Source organism: Rattus norvegicus, chromosome 12 (genome assembly GCF_021556685.1).
Source record: "Rattus norvegicus strain SHRSP/BbbUtx chromosome 12, alternate assembly SHRSP_T2T, whole genome shotgun sequence".
In the NCBI taxonomy this organism is placed as follows: domain Eukaryota; kingdom Metazoa; phylum Chordata; class Mammalia; order Rodentia; family Muridae; genus Rattus; species Rattus norvegicus.
The window spans coordinates 8,738,359-8,757,353 of record NC_141545.1 but is presented as its reverse complement, the minus strand read 5'-3'; positions in this window follow the sequence as shown (position 1 = coordinate 8,757,353).

The following is an 18,995-nucleotide window of genomic DNA, read 5'->3' as shown; positions in this document are numbered from 1 at the left end:
TTTCCCCAAGTTGCCCTTTTATGGTAGAGAATATTTTTAGCAATCCTGGGTTTTTGTTTTTCCAAATGAATTTGCAAATTGTTCTGTCTAACTCTATGAAGAATTGGGTTGGAATTTTGATGGGGATTGCATTGAATCAGTATATCGCTTTTGGCAAAATGGCCAATTTTACTATATTAATCCTGCCAATCCATGATCATAGGAGATCTTTCCATCTTCTGAGATCTTCAATTTCTTTTTTCAAAGGCTTGAAGTTCTTATCATACAGATTTTTCACTTGCTTGGTTAAAGTCACACCAAGATATTTTATATCATTTGGGATTATTATGAAGGGTGTCATTTCCCTAATTTCTTTCTTGGCTCGTTTGTCTTTTGTATAGACAAAGCCTACTGATTTATTTGAGTTAATTTTATACCCAGCCACTTTGCTGAAGGTGTTTATCAGGTTTAGTAGTTCTCTGGTGGAACTTTGGGGATCACTTAAGTATACTATCATATCATCTGCAAATAGTGATATTTTGACTTCTTCCTTTCCAAACATTTCCCCTTTGATCTCCTTTTTTTTGTCTGATTCCTCTGGCTAGGACTTCAAGAACTATATTAAATAAGTAGGGAGAGAGTGGGCAGCCTTGTCTAGTCCCTGATTATAGTTGAATTGCTTCAAGTTTCTCTCCATTTACTTTAATACTAGCTACTGGTTTGCTGTATATGGCTTTTACTATGTTTTGGTATGGGCCTTGAATTTGTGTTCTTTCCCGGACTTTGATCATGAATGTGTGTTGAATTTTGTCAAATGCTTTCTCAGCATCTAATGAAATGATCATGTGATTTTTATCTTTCAGTAGTTTGTTTATATAGTGGATTAGGTTGATGGTTTTCTGTATATTAATCCATCCCTGCATCCCTGGAATAAAGCCTACTTGATCATGATGGATGATTGTGTTCATGTGCTCTTGGATTCGGTTTGCAAGAATTTTATTGAGTATCTTTGTGTTGATATTAATAAGGGAAATTGATCTGCAGATCTCTTTCCTTGTTGGGTCTTTGTGTGGTTTAGGTATAAGAGTAATTGTGGCATAATAGAAGGAATTCGGTAGCATTCCATCTGTTTCAATTTTGTGGAATAGTTTTGATAGTATTGGTATGAGGTCTTCTATGAAGGTCTGATAGAATTCTGCACTGAATCCATCTGGACCTGGGCTCTTTTTGGTTGGGAGACTTTTAATGACTACTTTTATTTCTTTAGGAGTTATGGGGTTGTTTAAATGGTTTATCTCTTCCTGATTTAGCTTTGGTATCCGGTATTTGTCTAGGAAATTGTCCATTTCTTCCAGATTTTCAAGGTTTGTTGAATATAGGCTTTTATAGTAGGATCTGATGATTTTTTGAATTTCCTCTGTATCTGTCTTCCTTTTCATTACTGATTTTGTTAATTTGTACACCCTCTCTGTGTCCTCTCATTAGTATGGCTAAGGGTTTATCTATCTTGTTGATTTTTCAAGTAACCAGGTTTTGTCTTTGTTGATTCTTTGTGTAGTCCTTTTTGTTTCTACTTGGCTGATTTCAGCTCTGAGTGTGATTATTTCCTGCCTTCTACTCCTTCTGGGTGTGTTTGTTTCTTTTTGTTCTAGAGCTTTTAAGTGTGCCTTCAAGCTGCTGATATATTCTCTCTCCTGTTTCTTTCTGCAGGCACTCAAAGCTATGGGTTTTCCTCTTAGTACAGCTTTCATTAGGTCCCATAAATTTGGGTATATTGTACCTTCATTTTCATTAAATTCTAAGAAGTCTTAAATTCCTTTCTTTATTCCTTCCTTGACCAGGTTATCATTGAGTAGAGCATTATTCAACTGCCATGTATATGTGGGTATTCTTTCCTTATTGTTATTTAAGACCAGCCTTTGCCCGTGGTGGTCTGATAGGACGCGTGGGATTATTTCTATGGTTTTTTTTATTATTATTAACTTGAGTATTTCTTATATATATTTCGAGTGTTATTCCCTTTCCCAGTTTCCGGGCAAACATCCCTCTCCCCCCTCCCCTTTCTTATTGGTGTTCCCCTCCCCACCCTCCCCCCATTGTCCCCCTCCCCCCAACAGTCTAGTTCACTGTGGGTTCAGTCTTAGCAGGACCCAGGGCTTCCCCTTCCACTGGTGCTCTTACTAGGATATTCATTGCTACCTATGAGGTCAGAGTCCAGGGTCAGTCCATGTATAGTCTTTAGGTAGTGGCTTAGTCCCTGGAAGCTCTGGTTGCTTAGCATTGTTGTACATATGGGGTCTCGAGCCCCTTCAAGATCTTCTAGTTCTTTCTCTGATTCCTTCAACGGGGGTCCTATTCTCAGTTCAGTGGTTTGCTGTTGGCATTCGCCTCTGTATTTGCTGTATTCTGACTGTGTCTCTCAGGAGCGATCTACATCCGGCTCCTGTCGGTCTGCACTTCTTTGCTTCATCCATCTTGTCTAATTGGTTGGCTGTATATGCATGGGCCACATGTGGGGCAGACTCTGAATGGGTGTTCCTTCAGTCTCTGTTTTAATCTTTGCCTCTCTCTTCCCTGCCAAGGGTATTCTTGTTCCCCTTTTAAAGAAGGAGTGAACCATTCACATTTTGATCATCTGTCTTGAGTTTCATTTGTTCTAGGCATTTAGGGTAATTCAAGCATTTGGGCTAATAGCCACTTATCAGTGAGTGAATACCATGTATGTCTTTCTGTGTTTGGGTTAGCTCACTCAGGATGATACTTTCCAGTTCCAGCCATTTGCCTACGAATTTCATAAAGTCGTTGTTTTTGATAGCTGAGTAATATTCCATTGTGTAGATGTACCACATTTTCTGTATCCATTCCTCTGTTGAAGGGCATCTGGGTTCTTTCCAGCTTCTGGCTATTATAAATAAGGCTGCAATGAACATAGTGGAGCACGTGTCTTTTTTATATGTTGGGGCATCTTTTGGGTATATGCCCAAGAGAGGTATAGCTGGATCCTCAGGCAGTTCAATGTCCAATTTTCTGAGGATCCTCCAGACTGATTTCCAGAATGGTTGTACCAGTTTGCAATCCCACCAACAATGGAGGAGTGTTCCTCTTTCTCCACATCCTTGCCGGCATCTGTTGTCCCCTGAGTTTTTGATCTTAGCCATTCTCACTGGTGTGAGGTGAAATCTCAGGGTTGTTTTGATTTGCATTTCCCTTATGACTAAAGATGTTGAACATTTCTTTAGGTGTTTCTCAGCCATTCGGCATTCCTCAGCTGTGAATTCTTTGTTTAGCTCTGAGCCCCATTTTTTAATAGGGTTATTTGTTTCCCTGTGGTCTAACTTCTTGAGTTCTTTGTATATTTTGGATATAAGGCCTCTATCTGTTGTAGGATTGGTAAAGATCTTTTCCCAATCTGTTGGTTGCCGTTTTGTCCTAACCACAGTGTCCTTTGCCTTACAGAAGCTTTGCAGTTTTATGAGATCCCATTTGTCAATTCTTGATCTTAGAGCGTAAGCCATTGGTGTTTTGTTCAGGAAATTTTTTCCAGTGCCCATGTGTTCCAGATGCTTCCCTAGTTTTTCTTCTATTAGTTTGAGTGTGTCTGCTTTGATGTGGAGGTCCTTGATCCACTTGGACTTAAGCTTTGTACAGGGTGATAAGCATGGATCGATCTGCATTCTTCTACATGTTGACCTCCAGTTGAACCAGCACCATTTGCTGAAAATGCTATCTTTTTTCCATTGGATGGTTTTGGCTCCTTTGTCAAAAATCAAGTGACCATATGTGTGTGGGTTCATTTCTGGGTCTTCAATTCTATTCCATTGGTCTATCTGTCTGTCTCTGTACCAATACCATGCAGTTTTTATCACTATTGCTCTGTAATACTGCTTGAGTTCAGGGATAGTGATTCCCCCTGAAGTCCTTTCATTGTTGAGGATAGCTTTAGCTATCCTGGGTTTTTTGTTATTCCAGATGAATTTGCAAATTGTTCTGTCTAACTCTTTGAAGAATTGGATTGGTATTTTGATGGGGATTGCATTGAATCTGTAGATTGCTTTTGGTAAAATGGCCATTTTTACTATATTAATCCTGCCAATCCATGAGCATGGGAGATCTTTCCATCTTCTGAGGTCTTCTTCAATTTCCTTCTTCAGTGTCTTGAAGTTCTTATTGTACAGATCTTTTACTTGCTTTGTTAAAGTCACTCCGAGGTACTTTATATTATTTGGGTCTATTATGAAGGGTGTCGTTTCTCTAATTTCTTTCTCGGCTTGTTTCTCTTTTGTATAGAGGAAGGCAACTGATTTATTTGAGTTAATTTTATACCCAGCCACTTTGCTGAAGTTGTTTATCAGCTTTAGTAGTTCTCTGGTGGAACTTTTGGGATCACTTAAATATACTATCATATCATCTGCAAATAGTGATATTTTGACTTCTTCTTTTCCGATCTGTATCCCCTTGACCTCCTTTTGTTGTCTGATTGCTCTGGCTAGAACTTCAAGAACTATATTGAATAAGTAGGGAGAGAGGGGGCAGCCTTGTCTAGTCCCTGATTTTAGTGGGATTGCTTCAGGTTTCTCTCCATTTAGTTTAATGTTAGCAACTGGTTTGCTGTATATGGCTTTTACCATGTTCAGGTGTGGGCCTTGAATTCCTATTCTTTCCAGGACTTTTATCATGAAGGGGTGTTGAATTTTGTCAAATGCTTTCTCAGCATCTAATGAAATGATCATGTGGTTTTGTTCTTTCAGTTTGTTTATATAATGGATCACGTTGATGGTTTTCCGTATATTAAACCATCCCTGCATGCCTGGGATGAAGCCTACTTGATCATGGTGGATGATTGTTTTGATGTGGTCTTGGATTCGGTTTGCCAGAATTTTGTTGAGTATTTTTGCGTCGATATTCATAAGGGAAATTGGTCTGAAGTTCTCTTTCTTTTTTGTGTCTTTGTGTTGTTTAGGTATAAGAGTAATTGTGACTTCGTAGAAGGTATTCGGTAGTGATCCATCTGTTTCAATTTTGTGGAATAGTTTGAATAATATTGGTATGAGGTCTTCTATGAAGGTTTGATAGAATTCTGCACTAAACCCGTCTGGACCTGGGCTCTTTTTGGTTGGGAGACCTTTAATGACTGCTTCTATTTCCTTACGAGTTATGGGGTTGTTTAACTGGTTTATCTGTTCCTGATTTAACTTTGGTACCTGGTATCTGTCTAGGAAATTGTCCGTTTCCTGAAGATTTTCAAGTTTTGTTGAATATAAGTTTTTGTAGTAAGATCTGATGATTTTTTGAATTTCCTCTGAATCTGTTGTTATGTCTCCCTTTTCATTTCTGATTTTGTTAATTTGGACGCACTCTCTGTGTCCTCTCGTTAGTCTGGCTAAGGGTTTATCTATCTTGTTGATTTTCTCAAAGAACCAACTTTTGGGTCTGTTGATTCTTTCTATGGTCCTTTTTGTTTCTACTTGGTTGATTTCAGCTCTGAGTTTGATTATTTCCTGCCTTCTACTCCTACTGGGTGTATTTGCTTCTTTTTGTTCTAGAGCTTTTAGGTGTGCTGTCAAGCTGCTGACATATGCTCTTTCCTGTTTCTTTCTGCAGGCACTCAGCGCTATGAGTTTTCCTCTTAGCACAGCTTTCATTGTGTCCCATAAGTTTGGGTATGTTGTACCTTCATTTTCATTGAATTCTAAAAAGTCTTTAATTTCTTTCTTTATTTCTTCCTTGACCAGGTTATCATTGAGTAGAGCATTGTTCAATTTCCAAGTATATGTGGACATTCTTCCTTGATTGTTATTGAAGACCAGTTTTAGGCCGTGGTGGTCCGATAGCACACATGGGATTATTTCTATCTTTCTGTACCTGTTGAGGCCCGTTTTTTGACCAATTATATGGTCAATTTTGGAGAAAGTACCATGAGGAGCTGAGAAGAAGGTATATCCTTTTGCTTTAGGATAGAATGTTCTATAAATATCCGTTAGGTCCATTTGGCTCATGACTTCTCTTAGTCTGTCTACATCTCTGTTTAATTTCTGTTTCCATGATCTGTCCATTGATGAGAGTGGGGTGTTGAAATCTCCCACTCTTATTGTGTGAGGTCCAATGTGTGTTTTGAGCTTTAGTAAGGTTTCTTTTACATATGTAGGTGCCCTTGTATTTGGGGCATAGATATTTAGGATTGAGAGTTCATCTTGGTGGATTTTTCCTTCGATGAATATGAAGTGTCCTTCCTTATCTTTTTTGATGACTTTTAGTTGGAAATTGATTTTATTTGATATTAGAATGGCTACTCCAGCTTGCTTCTTCTGACCATTTGCTTGGAAAGTTGTTTTCCAGCCTTTCACTCTGAGGTAGTGTCTGTCTTTGTCTCTGAGGTGTGTTTCCTGTAGGCAACAGAATGCAGGGTCCTCGTTGCATATCCAGTTTGTTATTCTATTTCTTTTTATTGGGGAATTGAGGCCATTGATGTTGAGAGATATTAAGGAATAGTGGTTATTGCTTCCCGTTTTATTCATATTTGGATGTGAGGTTATGTTTGTGTGCTTTCATTCTCTTTGTTTTGTTGCCAAGATGATTAGTTTCTTGCTTCTTCTAGGGTATAGCTTGCCTCCTTATGTTGGGCTTTACCATTTATTATCCTTTGTAGTGCTGGATTTGTAGAAAGATATTGTGTAAATTTGGTTTTGTCATGGAATATCTTGGTTTCTCCATCTATGTTAATTGAGAGTTTTGCAGGATACAGTAACCTGGGCTGGCATTTGTGTTCTCTTAGGGTCTGTATGACATCAGTCCAGGATCTTCTGGCCTTCATAGTTTCTGGCGAGAAGTCTGGTGTGATTCTGATAGGTCTGCCTTTATATGTTACTTGACCTTTTTCCCTTACTGCTTTTAATATTCTTTCTTTATTTTGTGCATTTGGTCTTTTGACTATTATGTGACAGGAGGTGTTTCTTTTCTGGTCCAATCTATTTGGAGTTCTGTAGGCATCTTGTATGCCTATGGGTATCTCTTTTTTTAGGTTAGGGAAGTTTTCTTCTATGATTTTGTTGAAGATATTTACTGGTCCTTTGAGCTGGGAGTCTTCACTCTCTTCTATACCTATTATCCTTAGGTTTGATCTTCTCATTGAGTCCTGGATTTCCTGTATGTTTTAGACCAGTAGCTTTTTCCGCTTTACATTATCTTTGACAGTTGAGTCAATGATTTCTATGGAATCTTCTGCTCCTGAGATTCTCTCTTCCATCTCTTGAATTCTGTTGGTGAGGCTTGTATCTACAGCTCCTTGTCTCTTCTTTTGGTTTTCTATATCCAGGGTTGTTTCCATGTGTTCTTTCTTGATTGCTTCTATTTCCATTTTTAATTCCTTCAACTGTTTGATTGTGTTTTCCTGGAATTCTTTCAGGGATTTTTGCGATTCCTCTCTGTAGGCTTCTACTTGTTTATTAATGTTTTCCTGTGTTTCCCTAAGTGTGTTCATGTCTTTCTTGAAGTCCTCCAGCATCATGATCAAATATGATTTTGAAACTAGATCTTGCTTTTCTGGTGTGTTTGGATATTCCATGTTTGTTTTGGTGGGAGAATTGGGCTCCGATGATGGCGTGTAGTCTTGGTTTCTGTTGCTTGGGTTTCTGCGCTTGCCTCTCGCCATCATATTATCTCTAGTGTTACTTTGTTCTGCTATTTCTGACAGTGGCTAGACTGTCCTATAAGCCTGTGTGTCAGGAGTGCTGTAGACCTGTTTTCCTCTCTTTCAGTCACTTATGGGGACAGAGTGTTCTGCTTTCGGGCGTGTAGTTTTTCCTCTCTACAGGTCTTCAGCTGTTCCTGTGGGCCTGTGTCTTGAGTTCACCAGGCAGCTTTCTTGCAGCAGACAAGTTTGTCTTACCTGTGGTCCCGAGGCTCAAGTTTGCTCGCGGGGTGCTGCCCAAGGGCTCTCTGCGGCGGCAGCAACCAGGAAGACCTGTGCCGCCCCTTCCGGGAGCTTCATTGCACCAGGGTTCCAGATGGCCTTTGGTGTTTTCCTCTGGCGTCCGAGATGTATGTACAGAGAGCAGTCTCTTCTGGTTTCCCAGGCTTGTCTGCCTCTCTGAAGGTTCAGCTCTCCCTCCCACGGGATTTGGGTGCAGAGAACTGTTTATCCGGTCTGTTTCCCTCAGGTTCCGGCGGTGTCTCAGGCAGGGGTCCTGCCGCTCCTGGGCCCTCCCCTACGGGAGCCCAGAGGCCTTATACAGTTTCCTCTTGGGCCAGGGATGTGGGCTGGGGTGGGCAGTGCTGGTGGTCTCTTCCGCTCTGCAGCCTCAGGAGTGCCCACCTGATCAGGCGGTGAGGTCTCTTTCCCACAGGGTCTGGGAGCAGAGAGCTGCTGCGGGCCCGGGATCTGCGGGCGTGGGACCTCCGACAAACACAGGACGTGCCCGGTCCTAGATGAACTCTGCCTCTGTGTGTCCCGATCTCACCAGGCAGCTCTCTTGCAGCAGACAAGTTGGTCTTACCTGTGGTCCCGAGGCTCAAGTTTGCTCGCGGGGTGCTGCCCAAGGGCTCTCTGCGGCGGCAGCCTCTATGTTTTTTTATATGTTGAGGCCGGTTTTATGACCGATTATATGGTCAATTTTGAAGAAAGTACCATAAGGTGGTGAAAAGAAGGTATAACCTTTTGTTTTAGGATAGAATGTCTATAAATATCTGCAAATCCATTTGGTTCATGACTTCTCTTAGTCTGTTTATGTCTCTGTATAATTTCTGTTTTTATGATCTGTCCATTGATGAGAGTGGAGTGTTGAAATCTCCTACTACTATTATGTGAGGTGTAATATGTGCTTTGAGCTTTAGTAAGGTTTCTTTTATGTATGTAGGTGCCCCTCTATTTGGAGCATAGATATTTAGGATTGAGAGTTCATCTTGATGGATTTTTCCTTTGATGAATGTGAAGTGTCCTTTCTTATATTTTTTGATGACTTTTGGTTGAAAATTGATTTTATTCGATATTAGAATGTTTATTCCAGCTTGCTTCTTCAGACCATTTCCTTGGAAAGTTCTTTTCCAGCCTTTTACTCTGCTGTAGTGTCTGTCTTTGTCTCTGAGGTGTGTTTCCTGTAGGCAGCAAAATGTTGGGTCTTCATTGCATATCCAGTTTGTTAATCTGTGTCTTTTATTGGGGAATTGAGTCCATTTTTATTGAGAGATATTAAGGAATACTGATTGTTGCTTCCTGTTATATTCGTGTTTGGATGTGAGATTATATTTGTGTTTGTCTTCTCTTTGTTTTGTTGCAAAAAGATTAGTTTCTTGCTTTGTCTAGGGTGTAGTTTGCCTCCTTGCATTGGGCTTTACCATTTATTATCCTTTGTAGTGCTGGATTTATAGAAAGATATTGTGTAAATTTGATTTTGTCATGGAATATCTTGGTTTCTCCATCTATGTTAATTGAGAGCTTTGCTGGATACAGTAATCTGGGCTAGCATTTGTGTTCTCTTAAGGTCTGTATGACATCTGTCCAGGATCTTCTGGCTTTCATAGTCTCTGGTTAGAAGTCTAGTGTAATTCTGATAGTTCTGCCTTCATGTATTACTTGACCTTTTTCCCTTACTGCTTTTAATATTCTTTCTTTGTTTTGTGCATTTTTGTGTTTTGACTATAATGTGATGGGAGGAGTTTCTTTTCTGGTCCAATCTATGTGGAATTCTGTAGGCTTCTTGTATGTTTATGGGCATCTCTTTCTTTAGGTTATGGAAGTTTTCTTCTATGAATTTGTTGAAGATATTTACTGGTCCTTTGAGCTGGGAGTCTTCCCTCTCTTCTATACCTATTACCCTTAGGTTTGATTTTGTCATCGTGTCCTGGATTTCCTGTATGTTTTGGGCCAGTAGCTTTTTCCATTTTACATTATCTTTGATAGTTGTGTCGATGATTTCTATGGAATCTTCTGCTCTTGAGATTCTCTCTTCTATCTCTTGCATTCTGTTGACGATTCTTGTATCTACTGCTCCTTTTCTCTTCCTTTTGTTTTCTCTATCCTGGGTTGTCTCCTTTTGTGCTTTCTTTGTTGCTTTTATTTCCATTTTTAATTCCTTCACCTGTTTGATTGTGTTTTCCTGGAATTCTTTCAGGGATTTTTGTGATTCCTCTCTATAAGCTTCTGCTTGTTTATTTTTGTTTTCGTGTAATTCTCTAAGGGAGTTCTTTATGTCTTTCTTGAAGTCCCCCATCATTATGATCAAAGGTGATTTTAAATCTAGATCTTGCTTTTCTGGCATGTTTGGTTATTCAATGTTTACTTTTGTGGGAGAATTGGGCTCCAATGATGCCATGTAGTCTTGGTTTCTGTTGCTTTGGTTCGTGCTTTTGCCTCTTGACATCATGTTGTCTCTGGTGTTACCTTGTTCTGCTATTTCTGACAGTGGTTAGACCATCCTATAGGCCTGTGTGTCAAGAGTGCTGTATACCTGTTTTCCTGTTCTCTTTTCAGCCAGTTATGGGAACAGAGTGTTCTGTTTTCAGGCGTGTAGTCATTCCTGTCTACCAGTCTTCAGGTGTTTCTGTGGGCATATGTACTGTGTTTACCTGGACGGTCACTTGGAGCAGAAAAGTTGGTCTTGCCTCTGGTCTCTGGCCTGGAGTAGCTTCTCAGATCTGGGTTTCAGCTCTCCATGCGGGCAGCAACCAGAAGTGCCTTCCCAGGATTAGCTCTGGACCCTGTGCACAGGGAGCCCAGATGGCGCTAGGCGTTTTCCTCTAGTGTCAGAAATGTGGGCAGAGAGTAGTCTCCTCCGGCTTTCTGAGTGTGTCTTCCCCTCTGAAGGTCTAGCTCTCCCTCCCATGGGGTTTGGGTGCAAGGAGCTGTTTGACTGCTTCCCTTCAGATCCACGCAGTGTCTGGACTGCCGTCTTTACATTTTCTAGTGACTTCATTACTTTGTTGTTGTTGTTTTTGTTGTTGTTATTGTTTACATTCTATCCATTACTACCCTCCATTCCTCCCTTCTCACAGTTCCTCATTCTATTTCTCTTCCCTCTTGTTTCCAAGAGGGTGCCCTCCCCTCTCCCTCCCTCCTTTCTCTGGGACCTCAAGGATTAGGCACATTTTCTGAAACCACTGAAGCCAGACTAGGCAATCCTCTGCTGTATATGTGCGGGTGCCTTGGGCTAGCCCATGTATGCTGCCTGGTTGGTGGCTCAGTCTCTAGGAGTTCCCAGTAGTCCAGGTTAGTTGAGACAGCTGATCATCCTATGGTTCGTCCTCCCCTTCAGTTCCTGTGTCTTTAACTTTCTTTACAGGTTGAATGTTTTTACTGTAAAAGTTCTTCACCTCTTTAGTTAGGTTCATTTCTAGATTATTTTAAGGGTATTATGAATGGGTATATGTCATCTCCTTTATGTATTTGTTGATAACACTATTGGTTTGTGTAAGCTGATTTTTGTATCTTGCCACACTGTTAAATTTGTTTACCAGTTCTAGAACTTTTTTAGTAGAATTCTTGGGATCTCTAATGTATAGCATCACATCAAGTAGAGCAAATTTGACTTCCTTTTCTGTTTGCATCACTTCAATTTCCTTATTGCTATAGATTGTATTTTGAGCACAATATTGAAAAGGAATGGGAATAGTGGACATTCCTATTTAGTTCCTTATTTCAGTGGGATCTCTGGCCTTCAATTTATGTAGAGAGCTACAGGCTTTCAGATTTCATAAGTCAGCACCCAGGATGAGATGGATCTTCAGTTATTCAGTTGCATTTAAATTGTACATGCTCCTGTGAGAAACTCCTCACATTCCTTTAAATTTCCTCAATAAACTCATTAGTTTATCTCATTGGACTTCAGTGGTGATATCTTTATTTTGGTTTGTTGTTGGCTCCCTATCCATGTGAGAAGAGCCTTGTTCACATCTCTTCAGGAATAGTGTCACAGGAACCTCTCATCCCAACATGCACACACACACACACACACACACACACACACACACACACACACACACACACAGGATTCTGTCAGTCAGCACATCACACTTGTTATAGCACTACTTACACTGGTCAAGTTATAGAACAGCCTAGGTGTCCATTAGCAGATGAATGGAAAAAGAAAATGAGGTACACACACACATAATGGAGTTGTATTTTTTAATTAATAAGGAAGCAATTTCCTAAAAAATTAGGGAAATGGATGGAACTGAAGAGTGTTGTGAAGGAAAATATCACATGATTTTTATTTTATGCAGAGTCTGGATTTCAAAAAAAAAAAAAACTGACATGAAAGTAGACCTGGACTATACAAAAGGAGGCAAGCGTCTATATGATGTGTTTGTGGGGGTTGAGAAGGCCTCATTGCCACGTCGTCTAAAACTGACAATTACTTGCTTTATAGAATCTGCGAAAGTATTTATACAAATTTAAAAAACCTGCAGTCATTAGCAGATAAAGTAGGCCAAGGGAATGAAGTAGCAAAACCTAGAAAAGAGACTCAACTTAAGTGGTGATTCAGTTGTGTGAACCCAGCACTTGGGGTTTATACAAAAGTATTACAAGTTCAATGCCAGTCTGGACAACACAAGACCCTGTTCACAAAAACTAAACCAAAATAGAACATTGGACATGCATTTTAGGAAAGCTTAAATTCGATAGGATTTGAAGCACAAGTAATGATATATAAGTTACCTTATACTAAATAAAATAGCAAACAATAAACAAAGTAGTTAGAAGTAGGAGACATGGCTCAGTGGTTAAGAGTACTTGGCTTTTGTCAAAGACTAGATTTCACTTCTCAGCTTCCATAGATGGCTCTTAGTCTCTTGTGACTTCAATTCCCAGGAATCCAAAGCCCTTTTCTAGCCTCCTCAGATGCCACACACACATGTATACACATACATACACATATTTACAAAATATTAAAGCAATGTGATAATTTTTCATTTGTGTGTATCCCAGGCTGCCTTTGTATCAAAAAAACTTCTATTTCACCCTCTTGAGTTGTAAGATTACAGGTGTATACCACTGCACCTAGGTGAAAGGGTGGGCAGTTATTATTTATGTATTCATTGTGGATTTGTTTTTGTTGTAGTGGTTGTTGTTGTTTTTGGTGGTGGTGATGGTGGTAGTGTGTGTGTGTGTGTGTGTGTGTGTGTGTGTATGTGTGGAGGTCAAGTACAAATTTTGTAAGTTAGTTTTCTACTACCATATGGATCTAAGTTATTGAACTCAGGTCATTTGGCTAGGCAGCATGTTTGTTTAAACTGAGACATCTTGCCAGACTACAGCTTTCTCCTTTTCATGTAGTCCATGACTGAACTCTATGGAATTTTGCCATCCACTCTTAGTGGGAGTATTTCCACTTCAAGTTAATCAATGCTTCCCCACCCCTGGCATGCCCAAAGCCTTGCTTTTGTACCTATATGATTCAGGACTTTGCCACATTGATAATCAGTTATCAGCTGCAGAGTTGGAGGCTTAAGAGAATCACTTTCTCTAGAGGTGCTAAGATGAACAGAGGGGAACTCATCTGAGGATAGGTGTCAGCTGTGGCCAGTCTATATAAAACAAGCAGAGAGTTTTGCTCTGCATTAATGGGGAAAGCAATGAACCCAGGATTGAGCCTCAAGACAAGGAGCCCTCTGTAGCTTGCAGTCTCTTTAGCTTTGTGGCCAGAGCACCACTGAAGCACCAATGCTTCCAGAAAAGTCTCCTCTGACTCCCCAGGTACATGAATGAGTTCCCCACCCCTTCCTGTTTCCATATGCCTGTTTTTGTATGTATTTCACACACACACACATGTATGTATGCATGTGGATGTACATGTAGATCATCTTCAATCACACTTCCACATGATTCAGTGAAGCAGAGTCTTTCATCAAACCCAAGGATTTCCCTAGGTTTCTCATTTCTACCTTCTGAAGTTGGAATGACAAGTAAATCTTCTACACTATCTGGCATTTAGGTGCGTCCTTGATATTTGAACTATAGTCGGCATGCATCACTACTGAGTCATCTCCTCAGTGGAGTATTTAGATCTGGTGAATTAATTCAAATCTGTTCTTTTCCTAAGACAAATTCTGATGGTTAACAGTTATCTTGGACAGATTGTAGTGACAGCTTATTACAAATGGAATATCACTATTTGGTGGCTTATTTTAATTCTTTCTCTGTCTTTCTGTCTCTCAGTGTTTCAGTCTCTCTTGCATACACCTGCATATGTGTATGTGCTTATGGTGGCCAGAAGTTTATGTTCATTGTCTTCTTTAATCAGTATCTACCTCATTTTTTTGAGATAGGGTCTCTCATTGAACTGAGACTAAAAAATATAGCTCAACTGTCTGGCCAGCGATGTCCAGGGATTCTCCCTTTTCTACTTCTTCACCTGTATAGGATTACAACACTTTATTTTAAAAATGTGAGTACTGTTGAGCTGAACTAAGGTTCTCATGCTTTCATAACTAGTACTATACCAATAAGTCATCTCCCCAGCTCCATGCCTTTGCTTCTTATTATGAAAAAATAAAACGTGTAAGAGTTATACATAAAACGAGGGGTTGGGGATTTAGCTCAGTGGTAGAGCGCTTGCCTAGGAAGCACAAGGCCCTGGGTTTGATCCCTAGCTCCGAAAAAAAGAACCAAAAAAAAAAAAAAGAGTTATACATAAAACGATCTTGCCTGGATTTCAGCTTCATCAAGTTGTGCCATCATATAATTCAGATCATCTTTGTTGTTGTTGTTGTTTCTTCCATTTTTATTAAATTGGGTAGTTCATTTTTCTCCCATTTTTATTAAATTGGGTATTTATTTACATTTCAAATGTTATTCCCTTTCCCGGTTTCCTGTCCATCAGCCCCTTAACCCCTCTCCTTCCCTTTCAATATGGGTGTTCCCCTCCCCATCCACCCCCAATTACTGCTCCTCCCAACAATTCCCTACACTGGGGGTCCATACTTGGCAGGACCAAGGGCTTCCCCTTCCACTGGTGACCCAACAAGGCTATTCACTGCTACCTATGAAGTTAGAGCCCAGGTTCTATCCATGTATAGACTTTGGGTAGTGGTTCAGACCCTGGGAGCTGTGGTTGGTTGGTACTGTTGCTCTTATGGCGTCTCAAGCCCCTTCAGCTCTTTCAGTCCTTTCTCTAATTCCTCCAACAGGGATCCTGTTCTCATTTCAGTGTTTTGCTGCTGGCATTTGCCTCTGTGTTTGACATGTTCTGGCTGTGTTTCTCAAGAGAGATCTATATCTGATTCCTGTCAGCATGCACTTCTTAGCTTCATCCATCTTATCTAGTTTTGGTGGCTGTATATATGTGGGCCACATGTGGGGCAGGTTCTGAATGGCCATTCCTTCAGTCTCTGCCCTAAACTTTGACTCCCTATCTCCTCTTATGAATATTTTTGTTCCACTTTTAAAGAAGGAGTGAAGCATCCACATTTTGGTCATCCTTCTTGAGTATCGTGTGGTTTGTGCATCTTGGTTAATTTGAGCATTTGGGCTAGCATCCACTTATCAATGTGTGCATACCATGTGTGTTTTTCTGTAATTGGGTTACCTCATTCAGGATGATATTTTCTAGTCCCATCCATATGCCTATGAGTTTCATGAAATCATTGTTTTTGATAGCTGAGTAGTACTCCATTGTGTAGATGTACCACACTTTCTGTATCCATTCCTCTGTTGAAGGGCATCTGGGTTCTTTCCAGCTTCTGGCTATTATAAATAAGGCTGCTATGAACATAGTGGAGCACGTGTCTTTTTTATATGTTGGGGCATCTTTTGGGTATATGCCCAAGAGAGGTATAGCTAGATCCTCAGGTAGTTCAATGTCCAATTTTCTGAGGAACCTCCAGACTGATTTCCAGAATGATTGTACCAGTCTGCAATCCCACCAACAATGGAGGAGTGTTCCTCTTTCTCCACATCTTCGCCAGCATTTGTTGTCACCTGAGTTTTTGATCTTTGCCATTCTCACTGGTGTGAGGTGAAATCTCAGGGTTGTTTTGATTTGCCTTTCCCTGATACCTAAGGATGTTGAACATTTATTTAGGTGCTTCTCAGCTATTCAATATTCCTCAACTTTGTTTATCTCTGTACCCCATTTTTAATAGGGTTATTTGGCTCTTTGGAATCTAACTTCATGAGTTCTTTGTATATTTTGGATATAAGCCCTCTATCTGTTGTAGGATTGGTAAAGATCTTTTCCCAATCTGTTGGCTGCTGTTTTGTCCTAATGACAGTGTCCTTTGCTTTACAGAAGCTTTGCAGTTTTATGAGATCCCATTTGTCGATTCTTGATCTTAGAGCATAAGGCATTGGTGTTCTGTTCACAAAATTTTCTCCAGTGCCCATGTGTTCGAGATGCTTCCCCACTTTTTCTTCTATTAGTTTGAGTGTATCTGGTTTGATGTAGAGGTCCTTGATACACTTGGACTTAAACTTTGTACAGGATGATAAGAATGAATCGATCTGCATTCTTCTACATGCTGACCTGCAGTTGAACTAGCACCATTTGTTGAAAATGCGATCTTTTTTTTTTTTCATTGGATGGTTTTGGATCCTTTGTCAAAAATCAAGTGACCATAGGTGTGTGGGTTCATTTCTGGGTCTTCAGTTCTATTCCACTGGTCTATCTGTCTGTCTCTGTACCAATACCATGCAGTTTTTATCACTATTGCTCTGTAATACTGCTTGAGTTCAGGGATAGTGATTCCCCCAGAAGTCCTTTTATTGTTGAGGATAGTTTTAGCTATCCTGAGTTTTTTGTTATTCCAGATGAATTTGCAAATTGTTCTGTCTAACTCTCTGAAGAATTGGATTGGTATTTTGATGGAGATTGCATTGAATCTGTAGATCGCTTTTGGTAAAATGGCCATTTTTACTATATTAGTCCTGCCAATCCATGAACCTGGGAGATCTTTCCTTCTGATATCTTCTTCAATTTCTTTTTTCAAAGACTTGAAGTTCTTATCATACAAATCTTTCATTTGCTTGGTTATAGTCACACTGAGGTATTTTATATTATTTGGGGCTATCATGAAAGGTGTCATTTCCATAATTTCTTTCTCAGCCTGTTTCTACTTTGAGTAGAGGAAGGCTACTGATTTTTTTTAGTTAATTTTATACCCGGACACTTTGCTGAAGTTGTTTATCAGGTTAAGTAGTTCTCTGGTGGAACTTTTGGGGTCACTTAAGTATACTATCATATCATCTGCAAATAGTGATATTTTGACTTCTTCCTTTCCAATTTGTATACCTTTGACCTCCTTTTGTTGTCTGATTGCTCTCACTAGGACTTTGAGTACTATATTGAATAAGTAGGGAGGCAGTGCACAGCCTTTCCTAGTCCCTGATTTTAGTGGGATTGCATAGTTTGTCTTCATTTAGTTTGCTGTTAGCTCCTGGTTTCCTGTATATTGCTTTGACTATGTTCAAACATGGGCCTTAAATTCCTGTTTTTTCCAGGACTTTTATCATGAAAGTGTGTTGAATTTTGTCAAATCCTTTCTCAGCATCTAATGAAATGATTATGTGGCATTTATATTTGAGTTTGTTTTTATAGTGGATTATGTTGATGGTTTTCCATATATTGAACCATCCCTGCATACCTGGGATGAAGCCTACTTGATCATGATGGATCAAGTTTATTGTGTTCTTGAATTCGGTTGGCAAGAATTTTATTGAGTATTGTTGTGTCAATATTCAAAGGCAAATTGATGTGAAGTTCTCTTTCTTTGTGGGATCTTAGTGTGGTTTAGGTATAAGAGCAATTGTGGCTTCATAGAAGGAATTTTGTAGTGTTCTATTTTTGGAATAGTTTGGACAGTATTGGTATGATATTTTCTATGAAGTTCTGGTAGAATTGTGTGCTAAACCCATCTGGTCCTGGGCTTTTTTTGGGTATGTGACCTTCAATAACTGCTTCTGTATCTTTAGGAGTAGGGGTTTGTTTAAATGGTTCATCTTTTCCTGATTTAAATTTTGTACCTGTTATTTGTCTAGAAAAATATCCATTTCCTTCAAATTTTCAAGTTTTGTTGAACATAGACTTTTGTAGTAGGATCTGAAGATTTTTTTTTAAATTTCTTCTGATTCTGTTGTTATGTCTCCCCTTTCATTTCTGATTTTGTTAATTTAGACATACTCTCTGTGCCCTCTGGTTTGTCTAGCTAAGGGTTTATCTATCTTGTTGATTTTCTCCAAGAATCGCCTCCTGTTTTGGTTGATTCTCTGTATAGTCCTTTTTGTTTCTATTTGGTTGATTTCAACCTTGAGTTTGATTGTTTCCTGCCTTCTACACCATTTGAGGTGTATTTGCTTCTTTTTGTTCTAGAGTTTTAGGTGTGCTGTCAAGCTGCTGATGTATACTCTCTCCTGTTTCTTCTTGCAGGCACTCAGAGTTATGAGTTTTCCTCTTAACACAAATTTCATTGTGTCCCATAAGTATGAGTATGTTGTATCTTCATTTTCATTAAATTCTAAGAAGTCTTTAATTTCTTTTGTCCACACTTCTGAGGGTCTAGCTCTCCTCCACATGGGATTTAAGTGTAGGGAGCTGTTTGACTACTTCAGTTCAGATCCTGGCTCAGATCTAGACAGTTGCCCTACTGGGGGTACTGCTCCTATATTCCTTTGTCCAGAGGCACTATCAGATCATCTTTTCCAAAACATTTATTTAGTTTTATACATCAGTGGGCTGCCTGATCAGGCCTCAGTGGGAGAAGATAGGCCTAATGCTCAAGAGACTTGAGGTCCCAAGAAGTGCAGAGGCAAGTAGGAGGGAGATAACCTCTTGGAGACAGAGGGAGGAGGAATGAGATGAGGAATTGTGGGAGAACAGACTTGGAGGGAGGTAATGACTTAAATGTAAAAAAAATAGAACTTAGTACAGATTTATTTATTTATGTGTATGAGTACACTCTATCTGTCTTCAGACACACTAGAAGAGGGCATCAAATTCCATATAGATGGTTATAATCCACCATGTGCTTGCTGGGGATTGAAGTCAGAACCTCTGGAAGAGCAGTCAGTGATCTCAACTGCTGTGTCACTT